General features: G+C 40.2%; 1 protein-coding gene across 1 annotated transcript in view; it reads right to left on the bottom strand.

Annotated features, from left to right (window-relative positions):
• The window catches only part of LOC139561080 (inactive ubiquitin carboxyl-terminal hydrolase 53-like), a 64,410-nt gene extending 56,811 nt beyond the window's left edge, over nt 1-7,599 (bottom strand). Inside the window, exon 1 of the mRNA XM_071377921.1 lies at nt 7,037-7,599. The gene's annotated coding sequence lies outside the window, so the exon portion shown is untranslated. The remainder of the gene's footprint in view (nt 1-7,036) is intronic.
• Nucleotides 7,600-12,413: the final 4,814 nt, after the last annotated feature.

Below are 12,413 nucleotides of genomic sequence, written 5' to 3'. Positions count from 1 at the left end.
GGCGAGGATTGCCGTGCTGCAAGCCCAGCTTCAAGCCCAGCTTCAGACATAATCGTTAGGCAAGGGTAATTTAAGTGTAGGAAAGGATGAAACAGCGTCTGTGCCAACAATAAGTACAGATAGTAGTATAAATCCCCTCGCACAGTCCCCACAGCCAGACAATTTTCTAATGGCTTCTGGAAGGAAATGCTGTAGGAATGCTCAACCGGTATCGCTCATTCAGCTGACAGAAACTTTAAACCCATTAAGCAATGGGTCGGAGTCAGAGGCCGAGCCTTCTCTGGTCTCTCATCTTCCCGCTACGGGGTCTGAGACGCTGAAGGCTCCCACCATTAGCTCTGACAAATTGAAAACCCTAATCATTGGTGACTCCATTACCCCGCAGTATTAGACTTAAAACAAATCATCCAGCGATCATACACTGTTTACCAGGGGGCAGGGCTACCGACGTTAAGGCTAATCTGAAGATGGTGCTGGCTAAGGCTAAAACTGGCGAGTGTAGAGAGTATAGGGATATTGTTATCCACGTTGGTACCAACGATGTTAGGCTGAAACAGTCAGAGATCACCAAGCGCAACATAGCTTCAGCGTGTAAATCAGCTAGAAAGATGTGTTGGCATCGAGTAATTGTCTCTGGCCCCCTCCCAGTTAGGGGGAGTGATGAGCTCTACAGCAGTGTCACAACTCAATCGCTGGTTGAAAACTGTTTTCTGCCCCTCCCAAAAGATAGAATTTGTAGATAATTGGCCCGCTTTCTGGGACTCACCCACAAACATGACCAAGCCTGGCCTGCTGAGGAGTGAGGGACTCCATCCTAGCTGGAGGGGTGCTCTCATCTTATCTACAAACATAGACAGGCCTCTTAACTCCCATAGATCCACAATGAGATAGGGTTCAGGCCAGGCAGCAGTCGGTTAGCCAGCCTGCCATCTTAGTGGAGTCTGCCACTAGCACAGTCAGTGTAGTCAGCTCAGCGATCCTCATTGAGACCGTGTATGTGCCTCGATCTAGGTTGGGCAAAACTAAACATGGAGGTGTTCGCCATGGCAATCTCACTGGAATAAAGACATCCTCCATTCCTGAAAGAGATTGTGATATCTCCCATCTCAAAAAAAGGCTACTTAATGTTAGATCCCTCACTTCCAAGGCAGTTATAGTCAATTAACTAATCACTGATCATAATCTTGATGTGATTGACCTGACTGAAACATAGCTGAAGCCTGATGAATTTACTGTGTTAAATGAGGCCTCACCTCCTGGTTACACTAGTGACCATATCCCCCACGCATCCCGCAAATGCGGAGGTGTTGCTAACATTTATGATAGCAAATTTCAATTTACAAAAAAAAAAGACTGCTTCTAGTCATGAAATCTATGCAGCCTACTCAATCACTTTTTATAGCTACTGTTTACAGGCCTCCTGGGCCGTATACAGCGTTCCTCACTGAGTTCCTTTAATTCCTATCGGATCTTGTATTCATGGCAGATAATATTCAAATTATTGGTGACTTTAATATTCACATGGAAAAGTCCACAGACCCACTCCAAAAGGCTTTCGGAGCCATCATCGACTCAGTGGGTTTTGTCCAACATGTCTCCGGACCTACTCAATGCCACAGTCATACTCTGGACCTAGTTTTGTCCCATGGAATAAATGTTGTAGATCAAAATGTTTTTCCTCATAATCTTGGACTAATCGGACCACCATTTAAATAAGTTTGCAATCACAACAAATAATCTACTCAGACCCCAACCAAGGATCATCAAAAGCTGTGCTATACATTCTCGGACAACCCAAAGATTCCTAGATGCCCTTCCAGACTCCCTCCACCTACCCAACAACGTCAGAATACAATAATCAGTTAACCACCAAACGGAGGAACTCAATTTAACCTTGCGCAATACCCTAGATGCAGTTGCACTTCTAAAAACATTTGTCATAAGAAACTAGCTCCCTGGAATACAGAAAATACCCGAGCCCTGAAGCAAGCTTCCAGAAAATTGGAACGGAAATGGCGCTACACCAAACTGGAAGTCTTCCGACTAGCTTGGAAAGACAGTATCGTGCCGTATCGAAGAGCCCTCACTGCTGCTCGATCATCCTACTTTTCCAAGTTGAGGAAAATAAGAACAATCCAAAATTTATTTTTGATACTGTCGCAAAACTAACTAAAAAGCAGCATTCCCCAAGAGAGGATGGCTTTCGCTTCAGCAGTGATACATTCATTCATTCTTTGATGAAAAGATCATGATCATTAGAAAGCAAATTACGGACTCCTCTTTAAATCTGCGTATTCCTCCAAAGCTCAGTTGTCCTGAGTCTGCACAACACTGCCAGGACCTAGGATCAAGGGAGACACTCAAGTTTTTTAATACTATATCTCTAGACACATTAATGAAAATAGTCATGGCCTCTAAACCTTCAAGCTGCATACTGGACCTTATTCCAACTAAACTACTGAAAGAGCTGCATCCTGTGCTTGGCCCTCCTATATTGAACATAATAAACAGCTCTGCATCCACCAGATGTGTACCAAACTCACAAAATGGGCAGTAATAAAGCCGCTCTTGAAAAAGCCTAGCCACCTTGCTTCTACACCTGCACTGCTTGCTGTTTGGGGTTTTAGGCTGGATTTCTGTACAGCACTTTGTGACATCAGCTGATGTAAGAAGGGCATTATAAATAAATTTGTTTGATTGATTGGTGTGGCTGGCTTCCAGATTAAGCAGACGGGTGTAAAGAAGAGCGTTTTGGCGGGTCATGTTTCGGAGGACGCGTGACTCAACCGTCGCCTCCTGAGCCCGTTGGAGAGTTGAAGCGATGAGACAAGATTGAAATTGGGGAGAAAAGGGAGTAAAATAAAAAAATATTATTTAAAAAATTCAAATAAAATCATTGCGTGGTGTTCTCCAAATACCCCAGTATGCGGTAAGCCACCCAAGCCTACAGACAATAGCTTCGGTTTTTCTAAGGTTGACAAGAGAGATTTCTCCCATGTGTGGCTGACAGTTGCACATTGTCATCAAGGTTTGTTTGTGTTGTCTTCATCAATGGAAAGATGGATGGATATTCCCAAATGGAGTGACATAGGTCTACATTTAGCATGAAAGCACTTAGTAAGAGACTTGTCTCAGCAACTTGACACCGGTCAGTCAAGCTGACCTTCTCTGTGCTGACCATTTCCAACGTGCACTCAATACTTCACTAAATAATTAATTTAAAGCTGCCACCAGGCGTAACTGTGGTGCTAAAAAGCAGCGAGGTGAGAAAGTGAAGAGAAAACCGACATTTATTGACATTGTCCCTCACACTCAGTCAGCATCTGCCTCATTTTGCTTCATACACAAATGTTGGCTTCCATTGGTTTCGGTCGAAAACGCTTGTGTATATCACAATCCCTAGATGTTGCTGATGAAACAAAGAAATCCTCAAACATTTTAGACCATGTAATAATGAAAGCTGACTACTAGGAAACCTTGCTCAGCTATGGGGAAATAAAACAATATTCTGTTGAAAATCATGAAATAACAGAACTCAGAATTCCCTGAGGACTGGAGACGAGGGAAACAATGCAAGCGGACGTCTCTCGAGCGGCCTTCCTGCCAAAAGCTCGCTGCATTCCAGCACCCGGTCGCCACTTTGAACCCTGTGAAACTGAACAGGTCACCCACACCTCGCTGAGTCACTCAATGAACGACCCCCTTCTGTCACAGCGACAATGGAAAAGGGAGAGAACAAAAGTACATGTTCCCAAAACCGGACCCTGCATTTTTTTAAGGCTCTGATTGAAATATAACATCCTCCCTTGGACTGTTCAGACTACTTCCTAAATGTCTCACTGCTTCCCATGACTTGCCAATAAATGTCAGTGCGACAGCGTTGGCCAAAAACTTTCTTTCCCTTTTTAAAACAGATTAATGAGTTTATTCTGTTCCAGCAGCTAAATGAAATGCTGCATGCGGAGGTCAGGTGGTTTAAGTGCACTCTGGAACAGCCCTTGTTAAATGCCACAGTCTAAGATTTCAGTCATTTATAAGCAAAATATGTATAGCTTCAAAACATGTTTTAAAAAGTAATGTTGCTCTCATGGAATGGCATTTTTTAGCACTACAGTGAAAAAGTTAATGGATTTTCAGTTTAGTTGGTGGTCCTACATCCTACAGAGTGAGGCTTTAATGAATGGATGATGCAGCTGCTGACATAGACCAACAGATGGGACACAAGTTATCATCCATGCCAGGTACCCTGCAATCAAACCTCCAATAGTGCTGATTATCTATGGGAACTAGCTAGTGAACTGCACTCCATTGAGAGTTAGCACTTTCTCTTGTCCGATTGGTACTTGATTTGACTATCCCAGTGAAGAACATAACAAATATCACACCCCCAAACTTCCATAGACAACAACAGTGAACTGACATAGTCCTCTGAAACAACTCTGGGAAATGCATTATGTAACATGGGCCATGCTGCTACAAACATTAGCTGTTTTTTCAGCATGCCATTATCTTCTAATCTACCTTACTGGTTCCAATGAAAATATCCCACAGTAAAGTTTGGTATGATGAAAATACATTGTGGGCTAAAAACAGCACAGCATTATCTAGCGGTGTGCAATAAAGGTAATTATGTCACAGCAGGATAATACAAATGTTGATGTGTTATATCGAGGAGTGTGTATGTGTGATGTAAAATAGAGAACGAGTAATCCATCATTTCTGAATGAAGTCTTCTTTCCAATATATGCATTGTGATGGAAAGACATTTGCTACCTTGTTCTGAAATAAAGTATCTTTCCTATCAATTAAACTGAAATTGGAGCATCGTAAAATGTGAAAATCCAGCCCTGCCACCCTCTAGGCTTATTTTTGTCCCACAATAGATAAGTAGGCTAATCGTAACACCTTCCAATTGAGTTTAATTCTTAACGTGAACACCACCCTTTCTCACATCTGAATAATTCAAACAATCAGACAAACCCACAATGTATATTAAGTACAATTTAATATACTCAATTCTAAACCATTAGTTTCTGATAAGATGATTTTCATTCAGTTTGTAATACCTTACACACCACTCAAGGTTTGAATGAGCTTTATGCCTGTGAGGAATATAAAAAGATAGCTATCTAATAATGGCAAAAATCACACAATCAAGGGAATATTCTTGAGGTGTCTGATGTTTGATGACAGGATGAGGTGTTCATTTGCTAGCAAGGCTTTCGGGGGAAAAGAAGGTGTCGTAGAACAATGCATATCACTGAAACTCACTGGGGACTCGGGAGTTGAGTACAAATTGTACTCACTGGTCATACAAAAGATACAGTATTTCAAAAGCACGGCACTATGTGGAAAAATGACTAATTGACTGTCTGCTTATCACTCAGACGTTTGCTGAATGTTCTGTAAAAGTGAATCATGATATAATCATGTTAAAACAACTTTGTTATTGGCAGTGTTGAGAAACTAGTGCTGGTCATCATGACAAATATAAAAAGGTATGCTAAAGTAACTGTCTTGTGTTTCCAGATTTCTATATGACCTAGAATTAATTAATAATATGAGTGAAATAGTTATCCTTCCAAAAAAATGGTCATTAAGAAGACCTATGTGGTTTCTGGGTTGGAATAGTGTGAGCGTTTACCAAACTACAGAATGGTATGGGCGTATACCGGTCATTAAAAATATGAATGTAAGTAGACCGCTGCTTGGGCCGCTTCTCCTTCTCAGGAGTATGACATCTTACTCTATGAGGAAATAGCAACCATTTTTGAAAGTCTGTTTGAGATGCAAGTGTTTTTTTCTCCAATTTATGCTTTGGTCACATACAAGTATAGGACGAGTCAACAACATTATTTAGGTATGAGCTATCATAATATGAACTTTAAAAAGTGAGATTTTCACTGGACAGTTACTTTAATTGGGTACAGTCAAATCAGTTTGGAAGTAGGAAAGTCTTCTCCAATTCATTCCGGATTATTACAAGCACATTTCTCTATCAGATAATGGCACAAATCTATAATTAAATGGTTGATACAGAACAGTGTTTCGCAAATCCAGTCCTTGAGTGCCCCCAACAAATGCAATAGTTTCAACAAAATGAAACTATTGAATTTGACAGGTTACTTAGTCAATGTTGCTGGAGTCAATGTTGCTGTTACCCCAACTCTAGTCCTCGAGTACCCATCACCAGCACACCTGACTCAACTAATTATCAAGCCCTCAGTTGAATCAGGTGAGTTTATCTAGGCTACAACAAAAAATGTGCGCTGTTGGTGGGTACTCGGACTGGAGTTGGGAAACACTGCGGGCCTACTTGAACTGACAGTCTGATGCAACTTGTGCAAATTAATGGAAATGCTTAAGCGTAGATCTGCATGATTATTTTTAATAACCTGTCACATTTATTAGTTTCATTTTGTTTCAATTACAACAGTATTTTGGCCTACTTGTAGCGGATTTTAAAACGTAACACGATTGACCAGGCTCACAAAATATCGCATAGCCTATGAGGGACTTGAGTTTGAGGCTCAATTTCAATAACCTAAGTAAATTTGCGGAATTGTTGTCAGTGTCAACCGGCTATGTGACAAGCTAGACTAGTCTTTGTTCATATGTTATGTTGCTACAATGTCCCAAGGGCAATAATGAAATACTGTTGTCAAGCCGGGCACTTTCACAATATAGAAATAAAATGCAGGCTTTCATTTCGCGCAGTTTCACGCACTACCGATACCGCACTAATGCATATTGTTGACGTTTTTGTTTTGAATAACGTCGGAAGTTAATCAGCGATATCATACGTTTCAGAAGAGTTTACCTGTAATGCAGGTACATTTCCGCCTCATGCGCGTTGTGCCACAGTCAAAACAACTAGGAACTCGGAAACCCGACCTCAAGACCATTGACGTCATGATTTGACATCGTTTTTTCCGGGTTTCCAGTTGTTTTGAAAACACATTTGATGCAGGAAAATGGCCAGGGGAAAGTTTGAAGAACAACCCAACCTAAACCAAAAGAACACCCCAACACTCACCTTTTAAAATAATGACCAATATCTCCAGGAGTAGGTATATCCAAGGTAGTTAATCGGCAGGATCTTCCAAATGCATTTTTTGTTAATTCTTGAACTGGGAACGGCTGGAGTTTCAGTGAAACCAGAGTGGAAATTGACGTAGCCTAGTGTCCCAATTCCAGCAGTCGTTGCGCGTGGTTACAATTCTTAGATGTCGCGTTATAAATTAAACCAAATAACTAAAAGAATAGCACGTGTAACAATTTAGCTGTACTCGTCTTTACGGTTACGGACTCTTTCTTCAATCAGAATTCCAGTTTTTGTCACTAGCCCTCCCATTCACTTGCAGTATACCGGTTTTAAGAGTCGTGTGTGTTTCTGTTGCAGTTTGAGCAATGGTCGGCTTCCGCACCTGAAATATTGGATTAGTGATGTTTTCAGAGCTGCGAGGTCAAACCCCGCCTCTGGAGCACTGTATTTACTGCAACCGTCTGTACTGTGCTGTACTCTACTGAGACACGTTTGCATAGGAAGCAATTCCAACTGCCTGCGAGCGAAGGGAGGAGTTTCACGGTACTTTTCACCGTCAATCAAGCAGGTAATACCCAGTAGGCAAAACCGGGGTTCAGAATATGTTAGTTTAACGTCTTTTTCTGGTCGCAAACTAGTTGAAAAAAATATATAATGTTATGTGACTTTTTTTCTGACCACCATATGACCAGCTGGTCATCATTTTTACCACTATATTATGTGCTATATTATGCACGTAATGACCACCACCTGACTACAGTTTATTACCTACTGTAAAAAGTATTGCAGAGGACAAAGTTTGATATTGAAAACATTGATAATTAAATTTCTATGTGTTACCATAGGCATCAATTCAAGTTTAAATCTGCAACATCTTCTTACATTTAGATATAGATCAAGCAATGGCAAAAACAAATCTACATCACCATTTTTTTGCACATCTGCATACAGTAGTTGTTTCATAATTCACCCACAGACATTACATGTGTAGAGAGACTGAGACAGAATATATATATATATATATATAATCAAATAAAATCAAAATGTTTCTGTCACATGCGCTGAATACAACATGTGTAGACCTTACAGTGAAATGCTTACTTACAAGCCCTTAACCAACAATGCAGTTTTAAGAAAATATTTAGTAATAACACAATAAAATAACAATAACGAGACTATATAAAGCCATTTTGTTTTGTTATACTAATTAGAATGGTGTGATTGAGTAGATCCTCATCAAGGACCTCTGAGCACAGAAGGCGATCTGGAGCATAGTGGCCCTCTTGAAGAGAGGTGTGATGGGTCAGATCTGCAGTGAAGCGAATCAGCGCATTACAACGTCATCAATTTGAGATTGTAAAATAACTAGAAAATGACATTCTTGACAAAACTTTGGACTTAGCTGGCTAAAAGTATTTCCATGGTACCAGTTAAAGAAGTTTGTGGCAGTTATAGCTTAGATATGTCTTCAAAAAAGAGCAACTTGCTCATATACATACTTTGCATTCTCCTCCACCATGGCGGTCAGAGGCCCGCAACACATCAACCAATCAATGACACTTACAGTAAGCAATAAAATAAATAAACAATTGGCATAATGTGGGCATGCAGGACATGACAGAACAGTAACGCACAGTCAAATATTTGTAACAGATTCTACAAAAAAATGTAAGGTCGCAGCCCCCCACATTAACTTACCAACTGCAATGGAATGGAGGAATGGTAGCAACGGCATGTTTGGTCCTCTGTGCCTTTGTATTGAAGTGGGACATTAATTAATTGATCATCAATCTGAAACATTTTAAGAAAGAGGATATCAAAATTAGCCTAGTTGGATAATGATCATTTTTATGTTTAAAGAGAAAATATAGATACAATAAAATATTATATTTTTCACAAGTTGTCTTTCATATCATTGCTGGATTTTATTTGCTTTACAAACGTATATTAGAATAGGAATAGAATAGGTCACTAATAACTGAGAGGGTAGCCAATGACTGCTGTAGAGGCCATGCATCAGGTCATTGACATGTTTTAGGAACTGTAAAGATGGAGATGGATCATGAGTAGCCATTACCTAAAGTCTTCACCTAGTCTAGCAAGTACATTGACTATGTTGCCCCTCAGCAATCTGGCAGACAGACAGACATATAGAAAGAGAGCCTATGTTTTACTGTCTATTTACATTACTTTGTCAGCAGGCTGAATAACTTCTGTACTTCTTCCCTTTGTTCCATCCTTCCATCCACGATAGAAGATTCCTGCAACAAAAGAGAATCATGAATGGAAAAAGGCAGTTGAGAGGTGTAAAGTTAGAATGAGTGTTGGGGGACAGGGATAGTATCTTAAAATATATCCTATTGTCAAAAACAAAATACACAAAAATACAAGAGACCCTGATGAATCAAGAAAATCTTCACATCCATATTGGGGTACACACACAAAATCAATGTTTCCTATATGTGTATTTATCAACCATCTCTCTCTCTCTCACACACACACACAATGTTGACATAACAATGTTTTCTAAAGTTATTGTGATCATCTCTCTTTCTTCCTACCTCCCACACACACACACACACACATTTACCGTCATTAACTAAACCTATATCAAAAAGCTAGCTAGCTACAACCAATGGCTACAACAGCTAAATATATATATACAGTTGAAGTCGGAAGTTTACATACACCTTAGCCAAATACATTTAAACTCAGTTTTTCACAATTCCTGACATTTAATCAGAGTACAAATTCCCTGTCTGAGGTCAGTTAGTATCACCACTTTATTTTATGAATGTGAAATCTCAGAATAATAGGAGAGAGAATTATTTATTTCAGCTTTTATTTCTTTCATCACATTCCCAGTGGGTCAGAAGTTTACATACACTCAATTAGTATTTGTTAGCATTGCCTTTAAATTGTTTAACTTGGGTCAAACGTTTCGGGTAGCCTTCCACAAGCTTCCCACAATAAGTTGGGTGAATTTTGGCCCATTCCTCCTGACAGAGCTGGTGTAACTGAGTCAGGTTTGTAGGCCTCCTTGCTCGCACACGCTTTTTCAGTTCTGCCCACAAATTTTCGATAGGATTCAGGCCAGGGCTTTGTGGTGGCCACTCCAATATCTTGACTTTGTTGTCCTTAAGCCATTTTGCCACAACTTTGGAAGTATGCTTGGGGTCATTGTCCATTTGGAAGACCCATTTGCGACCAAGCTTTAACTTCCTGACTGATGTCTTGAGATGTTGCTTCAATACATCCACATTATTTTCCTCCCTCATGAAGCCATCTATTTTGTGAAGTGCACCAGACCCTCCTGCAGCAAAGCACCCCCACAACATGATGCTGCCACCCCCATGCTTCACGGTTGGGATGGTGTGCTTCGGCTTGCAAGCCTGACCCTTTTTCCTCCAAACATAACGATGGTCATTATGGCCAAACAGTTCTATTTTTGTTTCATCAGACCAGAGGACATTTCTCCAACACGTACGATCTTTGTCCACATGTGCAGTTGCAAATCGTAGTCTGGCTTTTTTTATGGAGGTTTTGGAGCAGTGGCTTCTTCCTTTCTGAGCAGCCTTTCAGGTTATGTCGATATAGGACTAGTTTTACTGTGGATATAGATACTTTTGTACCTGTTTCCTCCAGCTTCTTCACAAGGTCCTTTGCTGTTGTTCTGGCATTGATTTGCACTTTTCGCACCAAAGTACGTTCATCTCTAGGAGACAGAACGCTTCTCCTTCCTGAGCGGTATGTCGGCTGTGTGGTCCCATGGTGTTTATACTTGCGTACTATTGTTTGTACAGATGAAGGCGTTTGGAAATTGAGTGGTTGAAAAACGAGTTTTAATGTCTCCAACCTAAGTGTATGTAAACTTCCGACTTCAACTGTATATATGTTTTTCCTTTCGTGAATTAACTCACACTTTTTCCCCCTTACTAGCTCTGACTTTGTTGATAGCTACTTTATTGAGGAAAAATGTGACTGTGATATGGTGTTGTCCCACCTAGCTATCGTAAGATGAATGCACTAACTGTAAGTCACTCTGGATAAGAGTGTCTGCTAAATGACTAAAATGTAGTGCCGAGTCTCAAACGGAATAGGCCTGAGCACACCGTGTTCATTGGGTACCGTATGCCTTGAGACCCTTACCCACTTTGATGTGCTCTGCCAGCTGTTGTTTGCCAACTGTGCTAAACTGAGTCATGCAAACCCTGCTGGAAAAAAACACTCTCATTTGAATCATTATAATGGTTATAGTGTCTTATATCCACTGGGTGCATGGCCCACAAACACTATGCACGTGTTTTATGTAGGTTGGTGTCTATTAATTGGTGTCATGAAAAATATGTCTTAATCTGTTTGTGATCTGGTTATAAGGCGCCTCGACCAGATACTAACCAAAAAAATATGTCTTCATCACATTGTATGCCCACTGGGATATGCCTTTACTAATGTGGTTTCAAGTCGGTTACCATACTGGTTTCAGGTGTGGAAAAGAGTCATATGCATTTTTATATTATTTATACAGGTTGCCTACTGCTTATAAGCTACACACAGCCTACGGACGCCAGCAATGTGGCGACTATTAGGCCTACAACACTGCTTGAAGATTATGAAGAACTGAAATCAGTTGTACAACAATGTGATATAGGACTCCTGTTACCCAAACACCATCTGCCCAATCCTGTTATATAAAGAAAGCAATGGAATACAATTAAAGCATGTTTTTGTTGAGCGCAAATATTGTGCATTCAATTCTTGTATTATATTCTTTAGTATATGCTACTTTGCCACACGTCTGTATTTTACTAGTAGCCTTTAACAGTGCTTGTTCACACTATGCAGATGTGTCTGTCTGTCTGTGTGTCTCTTTTGTGTGTGAGAGGGTATGTGTGCACGTCTGTTAGAAGTTCCTCTGTGTTGATGCCATTCTTATTTCCTTCATGGAAATAGAAAATGTAACTCATTAACCCATAGCGCTTGGAGAAAGAGGGGTTAAACAAGGTCACATCCATCCCAGAGACAAACCGTGAGGTCATTTAAAGATCTCGTAATTAAAATCAAATACAACTTTTACGGGTCATTCTTTGAATTGTTGACCAAACACGAATACTACATGATTGTCACTCAGAAACACAATTTGGCTGTGGCTTTATTATCTCATGACAGGAAAAATACATTTAGGCACTCTTTTTATAAATGGCCACAGACTTGCAAAGTTAATCTAACCACAGCTTTCCACCATCTGTTTCTTCTTAATTCCCAGATTCGGAAGCTCTTTGAATGGCTTCCATATACTGCTTAACAGTTTTTTTAGGGTGCAATTAATTTTGTTGATAATCTTGAAGGTTCTGAAGAAGTGTTATAA

The sequence above is a fragment of the Salvelinus alpinus genome, chromosome 31 (assembly GCF_045679555.1).
Source record: "Salvelinus alpinus chromosome 31, SLU_Salpinus.1, whole genome shotgun sequence".
NCBI lineage: Eukaryota > Metazoa > Chordata > Actinopteri > Salmoniformes > Salmonidae > Salvelinus > Salvelinus alpinus.
The sequence above is the reverse complement of the archived record's forward strand: the minus strand, read 5'-3'. Positions and strand labels throughout refer to the sequence as shown.